Source organism: Cibotium barometz, chromosome 24 (genome assembly GCF_041138505.1).
Source record: "Cibotium barometz isolate CiBa-2024 chromosome 24, ASM4113850v1, whole genome shotgun sequence".
Taxonomy (NCBI): Eukaryota; Viridiplantae; Streptophyta; class Polypodiopsida; order Cyatheales; family Cibotiaceae; genus Cibotium; species Cibotium barometz.
In genome coordinates this window covers 5,544,526-5,564,750 of record NC_141069.1, presented here as the reverse complement: position 1 = coordinate 5,564,750, position 20,225 = coordinate 5,544,526, and the positions used below count along the sequence as shown (strand labels likewise).

Genomic DNA, 20,225 nt, shown 5'->3' with positions numbered 1-20,225 from the left:
ATAAGGCTAATGGTTGTGTTGGCACTGGGAGCATCTATTATACCAAAGTCAACCCTACTAGGTTTTGGTACTAATAATGAGATGTCTCATGTCTCCAGTGGTGTTGGCAATGAGCACAGAACTATTGAGGTCTTAGCATTAGCAATAGATACTCCGTGCTTGTATGTTTTTTATGGTAAATAGTACACTATACCATATCTTTCCATGGAAATGGACGTAGATGTCTGACTCGCATGGGATTGCTCTTGAGGTTGCAGGGCCTTGCTAACATGACCTAATTGGTTGAGCTGATTGTCTACCATGTCATGCATGCATAAGTTCCTGACTAGAACCCTTTAACAGTGGTGCTTGGACTCAAGACTTTAGATGATGCATCCCCCATCTCTTAGTTTGGGTGGATGCTCTTGTAGATTAACTACCAGATCTATTGCCTCGTGGTGGTGGGGCAACACTCCCTAAAGATGTAGTGTCTATGCATGTAGTAGAGGTGGTCATGAAGCCTCTTTCTCTTAAGACTAATCATGAATTGATCGAAGAGTGATATGTCATCCAACCTTTATGTTATACCACTCCATAGGTTAACATGGTTTCACTTGCTTGACCTACCATAACGTGCTTTGCCATCTTTCCTTAAACAAGCACTTATCTTTTATAAGATGGCGCTAGCACATATAAAGCAACCTTGGATTGGAGCCTTGTGATAACCTCCTTGTATACTTAATGCTTGTTGACATGGTTGATGATGTTGGAGCCTTGTGATAACCTCCTTGTACACTTAAGGCTTGTGACATGGTTGATGATGCTGCCGCACTGGGGCAATTGTCACTCTATTGGGATAATCCTTTTTAAAGTATACTAGAATTTTAAATTGTAGCATGTGCCTTTATATGGAATGACTTGTTATTGGATTTGATAATGGAGTTAGGGTACTTGGTGTGGACACTCTACAAGGGTGCTTTTGAGGATGCACACTTTATAAGGACACTTTTATGAGAATAATTGATGACACAGTGCGGCCCCTTGCAATGGAAGAAGCGGTTGCATGCATGATGTGTTATCTTTACATGGAAATGGATGTAGGTGTCTGACTTGCATGGGATTGCTCTTGAGGTTGCCCTTGGGACTTGCTATTAACGTGGTCTAATTGGTTAAGTAGATTGTCTACCAACTCATCCATGCTGGTGTCCTTGACTAGAATCCTTTATGGTGGTTCTTAGGCTCCCTTAGCCATGGAGACTTAAGATGATGCATACCTTATCTCTTGGTTTGGGTAGCACTTTATATTGTAGATCGTGGTCTAGGTCCACTACTTCGTGGTGGCAACACTCCTTAACAATGTAATGGCTAGACTTATAGTAGAGTTGGTCATGAAGCCTCTTGCTCTTAAGACCAACCAATCACAAACTAATCAATGAGTGATAGGTCATGTAGCATGTCTGTTATAACCACTCATATATTAACATGGTTTTACCCACCAACTTACTGTAAGGTGCTTTGCCATCTTACCCGCTCAAATGGGCACTGATTTTATAAGACGGTTCTAGCTTATATATAAGGTGGCCTTGACTTAGAGCCTTGTGATAGCATTTAGGGAGACTATATAAATAAGTTCGAGATAATTCCTCCTTTTATACTTAAGGCTTGTTAACATGACTGATGCTATCATTGGGGAAATTGTCCCTCTGTTGGCGATAATCCTTTAAAAGCATGCTTGAATCCTGTGCCTTCGTATGGAATGACTCAGCACTAGATTCGGTAATGGAGTTAGGGTACTTGGTGTGGACACTCCATAAAGATGATTTTGGAGGACATACATTTTATGAGGACACACGCTTTTGGAGGACACATGGTCACATAGTGCATGCCCTTACAATGGAAGAAGAGGTTGCATGCTTGACATGTTATTGAGGCCTCTTGCTTATGTTGCACTAGAGTTTCAAAACAAGGAGGCATAATTTATGGTTGGGGCTTATGGTGGATGCCTATATGGATCATACCTACTCTTTGTGGGTCTTGCTACTCATAAAACTCAATCTCTCCTATTCAAGATTCTATTTGTAGACTCACGCCTCTAGACTCACACATTTAGACTTACGACTGAAGGCTCACACCTTTTTTGTATGAAATAGGCTTATGCACGTCTAATGAGCTAAACCACGTCATGTGGGCTCTCACGACTATAGGATCACACCTTTTTGTATGAGATAGGCTCACATAGGTCTAGTGAGCTAGAATCACGTCATGCTTAAGGTAAAAAAATTGGCAAATGATAGTGTTAATGTGTAATTATTAGGTAATAAATATACTTAATGTCCTAGTAATTACAAAAGATAAGAATTTTCCTTATAATTTGTAGTTGGTATAGATAGTAGGTGTGTCATTATATAAGTCTCCAAGCATATTTTAATTACATGTTACTATATTAGATTTATCTACCTCTAGACCCATGTTTGTTGACTCATGTCTATTAACTTAAAAGGCTGTGTTACAAGTCTCCAAGGTTGTTTTAATTGCATGTTGTGACTATATTAGGTTTACCTACCTCTAGACTCATGTTTATTGAGTCACATCTCTAGACTCACAACTCATTCTTGTGAAATCATGACTCACATCACCACGCTCATCTGTTTGACTCACGTTTCTCAACTTGAGAAATGGTTTGTCCTACTTTTTGACCTCTAGAATCACGACTCACATCTCTAAGCTCATGTGTGTTAACTCACGTCTCTTAACCCAAGAGAGATGGTTTGGCCTGGGTTTTAGAGTTTTTAAAAGGTTTTTTATGGTTCTTAATCAATGGTGGTTATATAAGTGATTAAGTATTTTTTATTGTTTTTAAATTGATTTTACATGCTCCTAAGCTGCTAATTTCAATAATGCATGAAAAAATATAAAGTGCATGAACCCCAAAAAAAAAACTTTCCCACTCTAATCCGTGCCTAATTCTCCTAATCATAAATTGCTAAGCTATTTCTTGGCTTAATGCAATAAGATCAAAGCCTTGTGGACTTCCAATGAAATTAGGGTTTTTTCCCTTCCAAATATGAAAATAGAATGCCCTAATACAAACAAGTTCCAAAGTGAAATATTTCACAACAAACTAAATGCATACATAGCTCCAAAACAATAAACTAAATACATATAAAGATCCAAAACTGTAAGTTTTTTTGGAGTGTGACCTTCTAATCAACACGGGGTGATATTGGGGTACTCCTAATAGCTTGGAATGGATGGAAGAATGGAGCTATGCCCTAGGCTAGTCGTGGCACCAAATATGTTCAAGACAAGAGCTTACCTTAGCCTTGCCAAATCAAGTGTTTGCCTAGATGGAGGCAAAAAGGAGATAACCTCCGTAGTGGTTCTCTCTCACAAAAGACAAACGAAGAAGAAGCAGGGAGGAGCAACCTACTACAAGCAAATCTATTCGTGCAAGTAATCCATCTAGTATGCAATAATTCTATGGCATATAAGCAAGCAAGAGTACACAAGAGAAGAGCTCATAAGTATTTTATTGCAAGGGTTGCTTATTGTCAAAATTGACTTATATACAAGCAATCCATTTAATATATGCAAGAATTCTATGGCATATAAGCAAGCAAGAGTAGACAAGAGAAGAACTCATAAGTATTTTATTGCAAGGGTTGCTTATTGTCAAAATGGAATTATATACAAGTGATTAGTTTGCACACTAGGCTGGCTAAAACAAGATTTACTTATTCAAAATTGACTTATATACATGTAACTACTTGGCACACTAAGCTAGCTAAAACTAAAAAATGGTCTGGCCTTTTACTAGTCTAAAGCAAGTATACATATAAATCATACTTTTCATTTTAAAGCAACTATGTATACAAAGCCCTTAGACTTTCCATATTTGACAAGGCTGCTTTATATGTTCCAACACCATCTTATAAAAAATAGGTGCTAAAGCGAGTAAGATGGTAAAGCCGCTTATGGTAAGATGGGCAGGTGAAACCATGTTAACCTAAAGATGCTTTATATGTTCCAACACCATCTTACAAAAAATAAGTGCCAAAGCAAGTAAGATGGTAAATTAGCTTATGGTGGTAAGACGGGTGGGTGAAATCATGTTAACATATGAAGCTACCATTTATCCACCAAATAAATGAATCCAACTTTTAACAACTTATCTATTTCCTCCTTCACTTGTTTGGCATAGTTGGGATTCATCCAGTAAGATTATTGCTTGGTCGATACTACATCTTCCTTGGGTGAAATCATGTTAACCTACAAAAGCTACTTTATATGTTCCAACACCATCTCGCAAAAAATAGGTGCTGAAGCAAGTAAGATGGTAAATTAGCTTATTGGTAAGACGGGTGGGTGAAATCATGTTAACATATGAAGCTGCCATTTATCCACCAAATAAATGAATCCAACTTTTAACAACTTATCTATTTCCTCCTTCACTTGTTTGGCATAGTTGGGATTCATCCAGTAAGATTATTGCTTGGTCGATACTACATCTTCCTTGGGAGAAACCATGTTAACCTACAAAAGCTGCTTTATATGTTCCAACACCATCTTACAAAAAATAGGTGCCAAAGCAAGTAAGATGGTAAATTAGCTTATGGTAAGACGGGTGGGTGAAATCATGTTAACATATGAAGCTGCCATTTATCCACCAAATAAATGAATCCAACTTTTAACAACTTATCTATTTCCTCCTTCACTTGTTTGGCATAGTTGGGATTCATTCAGTAAGATTATTGCTTGGTCGATACTACATCTTCCTTCAAATTGTTCGGATGATGATAAAATTGAGGATCAAATCCCTTTATATCTTTATAACTATAAGAAAACACATGCAAAGAGGATCTTAACATGAAGCTTTGTTTTAAATTTTGAATCCAACTTTGTACTTACCCCCGTACCATCTTTGAACCTAGATTTGTAGTCACCTACCATTACCATCTTTGGACCTAGATTTGTAGTCACCTACCCAACCATAACATCTTTGGATCTTTCTCATCTTTGAGATTATGTCTTCTACCCATACTTTGGCATAGCTACTTCATCCCCAATGGATGAGCTTCTACTTGTAGTGATATTTGATTTTCAATTGATGTATACTGAGATATTATCCGGTCTATGTCCATTTCAAATTAGAAAATTGGAAGCATCATCGGATAAAGGCTGAAGATCTTCTTAGTGGTTATGGGGTAGATTTTCCCCCATCTCTCTAGTTTCTTATTGGATAAGCTTGCAAGAAAAGGGCATGAGAGCTGTTAAAATAAGAGCTCTATTGTTTTTTACTGGCATGCTCCTTGTAGCTTCACGCTTCATAGCAAATCATGTTTTTTCTTTCTCCTCTCTCGAATTTTGGTCTCTCTCCCCAAATTAGGCTAGCTACAATGTTTCAATTTACGTGTACTCAATTTTAATTTATCTCACTTATACTTTGATTAACAAATAGTCTTGGATACATCATTTGCACTGTTGCACATAACCGCTACCGAAGCGACCGGCGTGCCTGAGGAAACGTGTTCAGCGCAGCGTAAGGTAACTGATCGAGACCAAAAGCTCCAGTAGCTTCTCTTGGTGTGTGTGTGTGTGTGTGTGTGTAAGAGAGGGAGAGAGAGAGAGAGGGGGGGGGATTTAATGGAGAAAGAAGAGGGGATGTGTCACGGTTAGGTCTACTCGGGGGCGGGTGTGGCAGAAGGCACGTTGACTTGAGCATAGACAGCGCAGTCGTGCATCCCAACAAGCTGGTCTCTCGCTCTGTAGGCGCTGGAGAGGTGCTTGCATCTCAGCAGCGTAGAAATTGTGTTAGGAATAGACAATGGGAGACGGGCTCTGCAAGTCAGCAGAAATCCCTGTGAAACTGATTGGCATTGGTTCCCTGCCTGCCGTGGTCCGCCATCAGTCTCTGAATGCGATCTGCACATCGCCTCTGCAGGTCACATTTTGCACGGCATCTGACATGTCACCTTTTCGTTCCCTTTCAACCTGGGAATCCTTACTGCAGTCGACATCATCCTTTGAATGCTCCTGGCTCGACTCTTAATGTTTGAGAACGTCTGTGGGTCACCGGATTTGCCGGTGACCATTTGCTTATGTGAAAGGGAAATGATCTGTGTGTGTGAAGCTGTTTTCCGGTTTGAATATTGCTCGGCTTTATTGCCTGTGAATGTCCACAGGATTTAGGGATGCTCAGGAACCCCAAAGATGCAGGTGATTGATGAGGCTAATTGGGGTTTGTTTGTAGTAAGTGTTAACCCAAACCCTAAACTCAATTGAGTTATCATTATGATAGTATTACAGTGTAGTGTGTAGGCATTAAAAAAAAGGGGGTGGATACGTTATAGGCTGGGTGCCCTTCTCATTAGTAAAGTGTGCATACCATTCATAGGGCCATGCTCCAAGTGGGCAGGCAGCCCACAATTCATATGGAGCTACCCACTACACAGCAAGAATGCCAGGTGGAAAGGTTCAGAAGGTCGATTAACCAAGGAGGCACCCCCATTTTCTGCATTGCTCCCTTTTCCTCACACCCATTTTGGCATCTCTCTCTCTCTCTCTCTCTCTCTCTCTCTCTCTATTTTCCGCTGACATCGTCACGGCTCTACAGGAGATTCTAGAGGAGTACGGTATCAGTGTGTGACCACACGTAGGCATCATGTAGCACCACATGGCTATCCTAGCTTATGTAGCTTTTTTTTTGCACATTTTTTTCTTTTCCATGGTTCATTATTCATTATGGATGCTTTGTACTACATTTGGTCTCATAGACCCTTGAGGTATTTCGTAGAGGCCAATGTAACTCTCTCTCTTCACACCCTATAAGGGTTTCTGTTTACCTTCCAGTTCCAGTTTCATTTTCTAGGTGCCAGTAGTATCATCTTTATTTTTTTCATTTTCTGGTTTTTTATCCAGACATTGTATCAGATCCACCATGATGTAACTTTTTGGTCTCATGGGTCATTATGGCCTTTTGAAGACGTTAATATAACATTTCATTTCATTTCATTTTCATTTCTTCCACCCTTGCGGCCCCCCCCCCCTTCGCGCCCCGCCAAAAAAACCGTTGCACAGACAAAGCATTCCTTCTTCATGGGCTGCTACATGGTAATATTCAGGACTTGTACGACCATCTTTGGGCTGTCTACTGTATGGGCAGCCCTATACAAATCTGTATGGCATTCTTCTTTTGCTCATACAGCCTCATTTGTCCACAAAGCTGGACAACTCCACCAGCCCCATCAGCTCTTGGGAAGAGTTTTAGGAGATATTCTATGTGCAATTTTTGCCCCCAACAAATGCCGTGAAGAAGATCATCCACAAGTGGGACAAAATCGATCAAAAGGACACTGAAATGGTGCATTCCCATGCTACAAAATTTTGGAAGATATACTTGGAGTCTTACCATTTAAGCACATTAGTGAGCCTGAAAAGAAAAAAATTTACATTCGGACTACTACCCATCTACCAATCGGGTGTAGATATGTAGAGGAGCCAAACTTTACAAGAGCTTATTGCTTCAGCCCTTGCCACCGAGCAATTTGAGCAAAAATTAGAGCGTTCCAGCAAGGATGCACATGCAAAAAAGGACAAAAAAGGGCCGTCCAAAACTTGCAAAAAGGTGGACAACCACCGAGAACAGACTTTAGAGATGCCAAAGGAAGGGAGGAAGCTGAAAATACTTCCATCTAAAGACAACTCCAACAAAAGGTACAAGCTTGGTCTCACTGGGCATTCAGGAAGGGGATATGGGACCCCAAATGGAAGCGGAAAGAGGTGCAAGTTACGTCTATCATCGGCAAGTTGCGTGTGCATATTCAAGGCTATTGGACCATGAAAACTTTTTGGTTGCCCTTCTCAATGGTTGTGATGTATTGTTAGGCAAGCTATGGCACAATCGTTTTGATCCACATAAGGATTACAAGACAAATAGGGGCCGCATGCATATTATTGATGCTGGCAAGGAGGGAGACTCTATTCCCATTGTATCTCACATGAAAATCAATAAAGCAATGAAAAAGGGTCTTTCCGCGTACTTGGTTTTTGTTCGTGATAATGTTGAACATAATGATGTGTACGTGGATGCTCTTACTCAAGAGAGGCCGAACTTGCTGAGTTTAATGATTGTTTTGCCAATGCATTGCCAGACCCAAGGATCATCACATTGATATAGTGCCGGATAGTTCACCACCTAATAGACCCGCATACTGCGTGAGTGCTGTGCAACAAGAGGAGATTATGAAACAGGGAAATAATCTTTTAGAGAAAGGTTTGGTTCATCCAAGCTTTTCGTAATTTTGCTCACCCATACTCCTCGTACAAAAGGAGGACAGGTCATTCCGTATGTGTGTTGATTACGGGGCATTGAACAAGCTTACTATCAAGAGTCATTTTCCAATTCCACGCATAGATGACATTCTTGATAAGTTTGATTGGTTGGCATGCTTTAGCTGCATAGATTTGAAGAGTGGGTATCACCAGGTGCGTGTGGCACCACAGGATATACATAAGATGGCATTCTAGACAACATTTGGACTTTATGAGTATTTGGGTATGCTGTTTGGTCTCACGAATGCCTTGGCAACATTCAACAAAATGATGGATTGCATTTTTCGAGAGCATCATAAATTCACAGGTGTGTTCTTTGATGGTATATTAGTATTCTCCAAGAATGAATTGGAACATAGGGCTCATTTGGCCATAGTTTTTAGAGAGATTTGTAAACATAAGCGCTTTATAAACGCCATGCTCTTTTTCGGAGATACACTATTTGGGCCACTTTGTATCTAAAGATGGTGTGAGAATGGATCCCACCAAGATAGACACCATTCATAGAGTTAATATTCGTACATGAAGTATGAAGCTTTCTTGGTCTATGCTCATACTACCGGCGTTTCATTAGGCACTTTCCTTGGATTGCCTCGCCATTGCATGAGCTAACAAAGAAGAAAGTAGTGTTCACATGGGCAGTGGATGAATGAGATGCATTCTTCCATCTCAAGGGAGCTATCATAAGTGGACCGGTATTGTTAATTCCATATTTACAGAAGCCTTTCAGTGTGGATTGTGATGCATGTGGGAATTGTATTGGGGTTGTCCTAAATCGAGGACATGATGTAGCATATGAGAGCCATAATTTGCAAGATGCCGAGCTTTGTTTGGGCATCTATGAGAAAGAATTATTGGCGTAAAATGTTTATGCATCTATGCGAGAGTCAAGATGCATAAAATGGGAGGATGCTCTTCTCCTCCGGCTGATTGCTCTAGGAGGAGAAGGCTATCTTATACAATGGGGGGAGGGGGAAACCACCACATAGGTGGTCTTTAGTGCCAAGTGGGCTCGCCACCACTATTAGTAAGAAAGGGACTTTGACGCCAGATCGTCAGGGAGGCCTCCTTGTGCTTCTGCATGCGGTTTGGGCCACCTTGAAGCTGCCTCCACTTGACCATGGAGGGTATGAATGATATTGAGCCAGATGCTCCAGATGGACTTCGCTACTAGCGGGGTGAGGGTGCCTTCAATGGCTTCATTGCATCAAGCTCTCCAGATGTGCCATGTAGCTATACTTCTCCCATCTCTAGCTAGAACCTGGAGTCCAGCACTCTGTAGGTGGAGTTGGAACTGGCATTGTAGAAACACAAAGGTGAGAGACTTGAAGGCATAGTCACAGGGAACGGAAGGGACTAGGGCTTGGAACGGAGGGACGCCGAAACGGGACGGACGGATGTCCCCCTAGGAATCGTCACTCACAGGGGACGGGGACGCCTTCTTGAGGAACGGGGATGCCGGTGGGGGACGGCTCTGTGGGGGGACGACAAGGAGCCGTTGCGCGATTTTCTGCCCGTTTCTACCCGTTTCTAGCCGTTTATGGCTGTTGGCTTGGCCGTTTGGGGATGGCTTGGCCCTTGGGCCTTGGCCCTTGAGGCTTGGCCCTCTCTCTCTCTCTCTCTCTCTCTCTCTCTTGCCTTGGGTCTAGGAAGGTGGAATTCCTACTACTCTCCATTGCATGCAGCAGCTTATGTGGTGGACCTAGAATTCCAAGGCAACAAGCAAGAGAGCGACCGGGAGGTGAGCGCTGGATGGAGGATCATCTTGGATCGTCTTGTGCCTGAAGCAGCCTGATGCATCGGTTAGGCGCAAGATCAGGGACCAGCTTTCGATGTATAGGTCATTTCATGGCTCCTATGGCTGTCATGATGCATAGGTTGACCGCTCCAAAGTTGGTGTTGCTCTATGGTGGGAAACTTTGGTCGGATGGACCGGAGCTACAGCAGCTTGCCATCCACATACTTAGCTAGGCCGTCAGCTCCTCTTGCTTGGAGCAACTTTGGAGTACCTACAACCAGATTGCCTCTAGGAAGAGGAACCGACTCGGGGTAGAGCGTGCCAATGACCTTGTCTTTGTCAACACGAACTTGCGAAACAAGAAGAGCAACAAGAGGATGAGGTGCAGGAGCAGCATGCCTGTGAGGATGAGACTGAGGATGAGCTTGATGCTTCTTTGGCACAAGCTACCCAAGACCATGAGGCGAGCACTTCACGTGGATGATCATTCATGGATCATGATTCATGGGTCTTACTACTTAGCTCTAGCCTCTAGCCTCTAGACTTTAGCACTTTCTTGTCATTGACTCATTTGAGTCTATCCATGTATTCTGCCTCCTTAAGGCTTAGTCTTGACTCTTGAGTCATGACTCATTTTGTATCTACTTAATTATTAATACAATCAACCGTGAACGCCTTCACTCTTTGATTGGCGTATTTTGTTAATATGACTCAAAAGCTTACCATTTTAGTGTAAATTTGTGCTCATTTTGATGTACTTTCAAAGTAGAATAAGTGTAGAGTAGAAAAACTTAAAAAAAAAGTATTTTTTGAGTGCCGTTCCCTCCCTCATCCCTATTCCCTACTTATGGCCGTCCCTCGTCCCGTCCCCGTCCCCGTCCCCCGTCACCGTCCCCCGTCCCTTGTGACTATGCTTGAAGGGCTAGTCCCCCACCCTCCTCATATGGCATGACGAACGTGGCCTCGGTGGACCAAGCAGCTATGCCCCATGTAACAATGCGGGCCGAGGCCTGATCCGTTGTGAAAATGCGTCGGATCCTTTGCCAAACCTACTGAGCCTTGGGCAATCCCAAAGACAATGATGTTGAGACTCTTGGGGGTGGCCACACCTTGGACATAATGCTGGTCTACCCCCAATGGCCAACCAAGTGTCAACTGCCAAGCTCGTATGTGCTAGCTTCCACATGAAAAGAGCAATCTTCTGCAGCTGAAAACTATTCCACAGCCGCTTTCAAAAATTTGAGAGAGAGTGCGGTGGGAGGCCCTGGGATTGCCAGTGTCCTGCTATACTGCTGGAGTGCCCTCAACCTCTGGTATCTGAATCCTATGGCCTAGCCGTGTTGTGTATGCAAAAAAGGGGGAGCTAGGCATCTCCTCATTGTCCTCTGGAGTTTGGATCATGCCATGTCCACTCTCCCGGGTCCCACTGGAGACTCGTGAGAGGCCGGCCCTCCCAAATCCATAACTGCTAGTCTCTCTCTGGCCATCTTGGCTGGTGGAGGGTCGATGTGTCATTCATGTGTATGAAAACCAATCACCCTCACCCTCTGTAGGGTGCATTACCTGAAATCCTTTAAGGAGGTCTCCAGTCTCTCGAGTTTGCCATGAAGCCCCCAATAGAGAAGGTGAGTAAGGCGGAGCTCTCATCCACGCCATGAACTGCGAGGGGTATATCGTGCTTGGTGAACACTCCCAGCCACTGCAAGGGAGAGGGTTTGGTATCAGGGCCAGCCTCTCCGGGGGGATGGAAGAGTCGATGTCGAGGCTAAGTCTATCTGTGCCCCGGATCCTAGTAGTAAGGCCCCTCTCTTGGGCCTTTCGGGACAGGTGTCTGAATGTAAGCCAATCTCCAAGTGACCTAACTCGACCATGGGGTTCGAGATTAGAGGCTTTCGGAGACACTCCTTGGATGCTACTGGAGCTGGTTGCTGTGAAGGGCCAACCTGAGATGATCCCAAGCATGCAAGAGATTGGCTACAAATCTGTCCTCAAATGCCAGGCTAAAGGCACATGTCCGCATCTTTGTGAAAATCCATCTCGTGCATTGAGGCCAAGGGCCTCCTAGGATCAGGGTGCGGGCGGAGATCCTAACCAAGAGGAAGTTCTTCCAAGGCTCACCACTCGGAAAAAGACCTCGAACAATCAACTTGCCCAACAAGGGTACGGCTGTGAATGGAGGGGTTGATGATGCCCAGGCCCCCTCTACGTTGCGGCTGAATGATCACTCTCTAGGTGGCGAGAAGAACTTGGTTTGCCACCACAATGTTGGGGTAAAGGCGTTATGCCCACCCTTATAGTGTGTACAAGCCCATAAGTTATAGTACATAGTACACTTAGTACTTTTAATGTACTAAGTGCACTATGTGTACTAGTGCAATATACATGTGTGATAGGGGAGTCACACACTCATGCTTTTCATGAGTTGACTTATCCCCACAACTCTCTCTCTCTCTCTCCCTTGCTTCTCTGTGTATGTCTCCCATGAATGAACTCTAAACCCTAATTTTGGTTTTCTTCCATCAACAACTGGTATCAGAGCGTTGGTCTCTCCAGATTCTTCTTGAGTGCTGATTTCTGTCATTCGTTGCCCAGCCAGTAGGCGTGGGCTGGCTCAGCTGTTGCCCAGCCAGCAGCGTGGGCTGCCCCAGCTGCCCAGCAGCCAAGCGATGACTGCCCAGCAGCCAGGCGGGCTGCACAGCAGCCACGAGCGAGGAGGTCAGCACACGGCGTAGGCAAACGGCGCAGGCGAACACTGAAGCAAGGCGCTGGTGGCCAAAGAAGCGAGTCGGCTCAGCAGCGAACGCAAGCGTGTAGAAGGCGCACGGCGAAGCAAAGCATAAGCAGCTACGTGAGCGACTCTAATCAGCAAGGCGCTAGGCGAATACGTCAGGCGGGCGTTAAGCGCTAGGCGAAACTGGAGGGTGTGAGCGTGGAACGAACACGCGTGAGCAACGGGGGGCACCTACTTCCGACTTCAGGCGCCTACAACAACTGAAGCGCAAGGACAGTCAACGCAGCAGCAGCCACTTTTTTGCATCTGAGCGTGGAGCGAAGACGCGTTGGGCAGCACTTCTTGATCTTCATCGCTGCGCTCTCGGCCATTTGCTGCTGCAGACTCGTCAGGCTCGCTATGGTCCCTCCTTCCTTCGCATTCTGCCATTGCCCGCAACAGTCACCTGTGTAAAGGCGTCTCTCTTGAGCCCGACTACAAAGGTTTGCATGAACAGCAGCATCAGCATCAAGCATCAGCACCAAATTCATCAACCCGCCTGCAAATCAGAGAAAAATCCAGAAAAACCATGAGGTAATGCAGCATGTGACAACATAGAACGGACCTTTTCCTGTATGGTCCTGTTCATCCTCTCTGCTGTCCCGTTTTGTGGAGGATCATAAGGAGTAGAGAGCTCCCTCTTGATGCCTTTAGCATCACAAAAGTCCTGAAACTGTTTGGACGTATACTCTCCACCATTGTCGGAACGCAAAGCCTTCAGTGTTTTGCCAGTTTGATTCTCAACAAGAGCAACAAACTTCTCAAACACTGAGAATGTATCACTCTTCAAACGAAGAGGATAAACCCACACCTTGCGTGTGGCATCATCTATAAAAGACACAAAATATTTTGCCCCTCCCAAAGAAAGCTGAGGCATCTCACATACATCTGTATGCACAAGCTCTAACTGAGCATCTTTTTGTCCAAGAGCTTTCTTGTGGGGGCACTGTAGTTGCCTACCATATATGCAATGCTCACAAAACTGAAAACTTGAAAACTTTAGAGAAGGCAAGTAACCCAAACGAGACAATTGCTCCATTCCTTTGACACTCATGTGTCCCAACCGGCTATGCCACATAGAGATTTCCGGCAGCTCGGTTGCATTTACATTAGCATGGTGACAAACACCTGCATGCATAAAGTAAAGAGTGTCCACCTTAGAGCCTCTGGCAACAACCAGTGAGCCCTTACTAATCTTCCACTTTCCACTACCAAATGTGGTAACATAATCAGCATCATCAAGCTGTCCAGTAGAAAGCAGATTCTTTTTGATCTCAGGCACATGCCTGACATCATGGAGCATAAGCTGTGAGCCATCTGAAAATACAAGCCTCACATCACCTCTGCCAAGTATCTTGCATGCATGGTTATCACCCAAATAAACCACTCCTTCATTGCCAGCAGTGTACCTGACAAACAAGTCTCTGCAACCTGTGACATGAAAGGAGGCACCTGAATCAATGATCCATGAGTGCATACCATGACCACCTGTAAGAAGTGAATGGGCATCAAGTGAAGAAGTAAATAGAACCTCATCCTCACTGCCACCTGCATGTGACACATTGATTTCTTCGATCTTGACTCCACTTTTGCCCTTTGGCTTTACATCTTTGGCTTCATCCTTCTCTTTGTCTTTGCCTTTTCCCTTTTCCTTTTGATCATTTTTCCATTTGTAGCATTGTTTTTTGATGTGTCCCTTCTTGCCACAATAATGGCATTCCAAATCCTTTTTGGAGCGAGACTTGCTCCTTCCCCTTTCTTGGCTTTTCCCCCTTTGCTGGGATCTCCCACGTGCATTCATTGCATTGGACTTTCCAACAGAGTTGTTTTTCCTGTTCATCTCTTCTTGAAGAAGAGCACCCTCAACATCTGCATATGACAGCATAGCATTCGAATTGCTAGTTGCTGTCCTGAATGTGTCCCAACTCTCTGGCAAAGTGCATAACAAAAAAGTGGCTTTGAACTCATCGTCCATCGCCAACTTTTGATTAATGACCTGGCTGACAATACCATTAAACTCATTGAGATGGGCTGTCATAGAAGCCCCTTCCTTCATCTGAAGACCTATGAGTTTCTTCAACCAATACACTTTGCTTGAGGCACTTTGTTGGGCATACAAGTCCTGCAATCTCTGCCACATTCCCCAAGCTGTCTTCTCTTCACGAATGCTGAAAAGTAATGAGTCTGACACAGACAACATGATAGTAGATCTTGCCAGCTCATCCATATCTTCCCACTCTTCAGCTGTAAGAGAAGCGGGCATCACACCCCTTTCTTTGATAGGCTTGTGCTGCTTTTTCTGAAGCAACACATTGTAGCACTGGGTTTGCCAAATATCATAATTATGTGAGCCTTCAAGCTTCTTGATGTGAAGCAATGAAGAGCTCTCACCTGTGGTTGCCATAGCAAAATGCAACCTGTCAATGCCTGACTCCCTGCAAATGTGCAAACACTGCACCCAAAATGTGCAAACACTGCACCCAAAGCACACAAAGTGCTCACAAATGTTCTCCCAAGCTTTATCTCCCACTGCGGAAGCAAGAATGCAACTTTTCTCCCACTTTTTGTGATGAAAACACCAAAATCTGGTTGCTGCAGATTTTGGACAGCACCTTGAATGTGCTCTTTTGCCCTTCCAAAGTACTGTACAGCAGTACTAAGCGCTCACCAATGATGTACCAAACCTGTACCGGCAATTTCAGCAGCTGAATTTGAACCTTTTGATCACTCAAAACAGTGTACAGCCATGTCAAAACAAATGCACAAATCCTGTGTGCCCTTCAGGTATCTCATGACACCTTTCACTGCTTCCCAATGCTTCTTGCCAGGGTTGGCCATGTATCTAGAAACCACTCCCACTGCAAATGCAATGGCCGGCCTAGTAGCAACCATGGCATACATGAGACTGCCACAAGCTGAAGCATACGGAATCTTGGCCATATCAGCCCTGTCTCTATCTGACTGTGGGCTGTCCATAGCACTGAGTTTCACATATGGAGGCAAAGGAGTACTAGCTGCATTACCTCATGGTTTTTGGGCTGAAGCTGTTATGACAGCCGTTCACCTTATAAACAGGTCACCTAACACGAGGCTTGGTGGGAAAGTGCCAGAAGAAGTATGGACAGGGAAGCCTCCGTCATACAAGCACTTGAGAGTGTTTGGTTGCGTTGCGTACGTGCACATACGCAGGGAAATGCGCACCAAACTTGATCCTAAGTCTCACAAATGCATATTCCTAGGATATGGTGACAGAGGTGAAATGGGGTATAGACTTTGGGATCCCATGAATAGAAAGATCATACGCAGCAATGATGTCATTTTTGATGAAACATGCATGTATAAGGAGCCTGCAAGGCAACAGGAGCCTGGCAGAGTCATCTTTGATGATGATGGACATCATGGACAACAACAAAGGGCTGTAAATCAGCCATTACAGCAGGAAAACCAGCCCTTAAATGGTGCTGAAAATGGTCCAAATGGACAGCCAGATATGGCAGAAGATATCCCTATGGATATACCACAGTTAGAGGAGATACCGGGCATGATTTTTCAGCCTTATGGCATGGAACAGGAGCCACCAATGGGTGATATGCAGGCTGGACAGCAACCTGCAAATGATGGTCATTGGGTACGGAGGTCCACTAGACCCTCTAGAGCCCCTGACAGGTTTGTTCCAGGGGTTGACTATTTGATGCTTACTGACTGTGGAGAGCCCTCATGTTATAAAGAGGCTTTACAGAGGGCAGACAAAGCTCTATGGGAGCGTGCCATGAAGTCAGAGATGGATTCTCTGCATAAAAATGGAACTTGGAAGTTGGTGCCTTTGCCTACAGGCAAGAAGGTTTTGCCATGCAAGTGGGTATACAGGCTCAAAGTTGCATCAGATGCTAAGCCAAGATACAAAGCCAGGTTAGTGGCTAAGGGCTTCAAGCAGGAATATGGTGTGGACTTTGATGAGATCTTCTCTCCAGTGGTCAAAATGACCACACTTAGAGCTGTGTTGGCTTTGGTTGCACATGATGATCTGGACTTGATTCAGATGGATGTGAAGACTGCTTTTCTTCACGGTGATCTCCATGAGGAGATATATATGCAGCAGCCAGAGGGTTATGCAGTAAGTGGAAAGGAGAAGCTTGTATGCAAGCTGAAAAAGAGTCTTTATGGGCTCAAACAGGCACCAAGAGAATGGTATCATAAATTTGATACATTCATGAAATCTCAGAAATTCAGGAGAAGTGACATAGATCACTGCTTGTACACCAAGAAAGCTTTGGATGGCAGTCTATTGATTCTCATTTTGTATGTTGATGATATGTTGATTGCCGGAAAATCTCGTAAAGAGATGGATGCTTTGAAGCAGAGGCTGCATCAAACCTTTGATATGAAGGATTTGGGTGATGCTAATCACATCTTGGGTATGCGGATACTTCGGGACAGAAATCAGCATGTGTTGTATTTGTCTCAGAAGGAATACATTGGCAAAGTCTTGCAGAGGTTCAATATGGACGGGGGGAAGAAAGCTAGTACTCCTTTGCCTCCATATGTGAAACTCAGTGCTATGGACAGCCCACAGTCAGATAGAGACAGGGCTGATATGGCCAAGATTCCGTATGCTTCAGCTTGTGGCAGTCTCATGTATGCCATGGTTGCTACTAGGCCGGACATTGCATTTGCAGTGGGAGTGGTTTCTAGATACATGGCCAACCCTGGCAAGAAGCATTGGGAAGCAGTGAAAGGTGTCATGAGATACCTGAAGGGCACACAGGATTTGTGCATTTGCTTTGGCAAACAGGATGCATTAGTGCATGGTTACACGGATTCGGATTATGCCGGTCATCCAGATAACCGGAAGTCTACTACCGGTTATGTGTTTACATTCACAGGAGGTGCTGTGTCATGGATATCCAGGATGCAGAAGTGCACTGCCTTATCTACTACAGAGGCCGAGTATATTGCAGCCACAGAGGCTTGCAAGGAGGCATTATGGCTATCTCGGTTAGTGGTTGATTTGGGATATACAGGGGATATTCCATTGTTGCATTGTGACAGTCAGAGTGCCATTCAGTTGGCAAAGAACCCTGTTTTTCATGCAAAGACGAAGCACGTAGATGTGAAGTATCACTTCATCAGAGAGGTGATAGAGAACAAGCAAATTCAGCTTGTTAAGATTCATACGGATGACAACCCGGCTGATCTGTTGACGAAGAGTTTGCCTCCGGAGCGGTTTGCTCATTGCAGACACTTGATGGGCATTGGATGAGGCCAGTTTCAGCCTTGATATGGCCTTGTATATTATCATGTACATGCTGATTTTTCTTTTCCTTTACTTAAGGGCACTTTGCCTTTAAGTGGGAGGTTGTTGGGGTAAAGGCGTTATGCCCACCCTTATAGTGTGTACAAGCCCATAAGTTATAGTACATAGTACACTTAGTACTTTTAATGTACTAAGTGCACTATGTGTACTAGTGCAATATACATGTGTGATAGGGGAGTCACACACTCATGCTTTTCATGAGTTGACTTATCCCCACAACTCTCTCTCTCTCTCTCCCTTGCTTCTCTGTGTATGTCTCCCATGAATGAACTCTAAACCCTAATTCAGGTTTCTCCCCATCACACAACCCGGCCAACTAAGGAAAGCATGGCAAAACTCCAGTATAGCAGCTTCTTTTGAATGCTCTGAAGAAGAGGGGCTAGTTGCTGCTCAGGGGAGATGTCAATGCTAACCTGGCATCCAAGATAACGAACTGGAGTGCCCCTTGGGACCCACTGAAAAGCTTTATGCCAAGTCGGGGCGGGCGACGAGCCAACCCAAAATCCACACTACTTGTGCCAGTTGATCTGCGCTCTGGATGCACAACATAAGATCTCAATCGCCTTGGCGAATCTCTAGAGGTTTCCCTTGTCCCCCGACAGGTATGTAGTTGTGTCATTGGTGAACTCAGAATCAAGCAGCTCCTCCCACGCGCGGATGGGAAGACGCAGCCCTTGGACCCTAGTCTCTTGGGCGGAGAGAAAGCTACTCATGGCCTCGGTGACAAATAGGAAGCGATAAGGTGCTAGAGGGCAGCCCTGCCGGGATGAGCAAGAAAGTGAAAGTTTGTCGCCTCTAGCTCCCTGACTAAGAACCTGGCTGTGAAACCGAGTAGAGTCTCGAAACACCTTGGACCCGCTCCTCCGAGGCACCCATCGTGCACATTGTCCCCTCTAGAAAGCCCCAATCTACTTTGTCATAGGCTTTCTCGAAATCAAGGAGAATGGTCAGATCGTGTTGACACATGTTGTGTGACACGGTCGCCTCCCAAAAGGTGAAGATGTTCAAAATACTATGATCCTAACGAACCCCTTCTGTGTACCATGAATCAAGTTGGGGAGAAAGGGCTGCAGTGTCCGGTTGATGGCCTTGGCCAGAATTTTGTAGGCAATGTCAAAGTATGCACAGGCGGAAGCATCACAAGAGACAAAGGAGAGAGAGTTAGAGAGAGGGAGAGAGTAGGCAATGATCAAGCTCTATTATCATAGCATGAGATTACAAAGGGTTGAAGCAGCCAGTAGATGGGGGCAAGTACATATGTGCTGGGATTGATTGATAACAACAAGTGGGAGAGAGGCCTTTATATAGGCAAAGGAGAGTTGGCCGACTGGCTTCATGGACTTGGCTGACAGGCATACGACCTCAATAATTGGGCCATGCCCTTTATACAAAACTTGTTCTGACACAAGACATGCACATATTTTAACAACCCCTCTGCAGCTCATAGTGTGCAAAAGTTGGAAGAAGAAAATTCATGAAGAAGGTGTGACCATGGACACCCCAGTACCGGTCTGAATACACCGCAAAAGATGCCAACCTATCTCTTCAAAATACAATGCCACCTGAACAGCAAAGAAAATGTGCTTGGCTCTGAATTCCCACACCAATGTGCAGTGAACTCCATTCACCCCGACAGTGGACTGTACATCACGTTCCAAAACCTCGAATCAATGAACTTTGGACAACACGTGTCCCATGCACCAGAAATGAGGAGCTGCTGACAGCCCCCTTTCCTGCCCACAAGCCTCCACTGGCTGGAAGCACATGGGGGGAAACTATTTGTATAACTAGAGAAGAACACCATCCTGGTCCTCCCTGGCTGGAAGCGCCTTGGGAGCCCTAGATGAGTCACTAGAAACATCTGAATCATTGTCTTGTGTTGTCCTGTCTTTGCCCTTCTTCTGGGATGAAGACTTGCCCTTGCCCTTGCCCTTGTCCTTCTTCTTGGACAAGTAGTCCTTAGACAAATGTCCTTTCTTCCCACACGAGTAGCAATAACTCTGAATCTTCTTCTGCACTGATGCCAAGGCATGATCTGGATCAACAGACAATTTGTGTCATGAGGATTGATTCCTCTTCCAATAGGAGGGAGC

The 20,225-nt window shown here is 44.6% G+C and overlaps 1 protein-coding gene across 1 annotated transcript in view; it reads left to right on the top strand.

The window, feature by feature from the left end:
- The first annotated feature begins 5,472 nt into the window (after window positions 1–5,472).
- The window catches only part of LOC147624833 (uncharacterized), a 48,998-nt gene continuing 34,245 nt past the window's right edge, over window positions 5,473–20,225 (top strand). The window contains exon 1 of the mRNA XM_086818062.1: window positions 5,473–5,523. The gene's annotated coding sequence lies outside the window, so the exon portion shown is untranslated. The remainder of the gene's footprint in view (window positions 5,524–20,225) is intronic.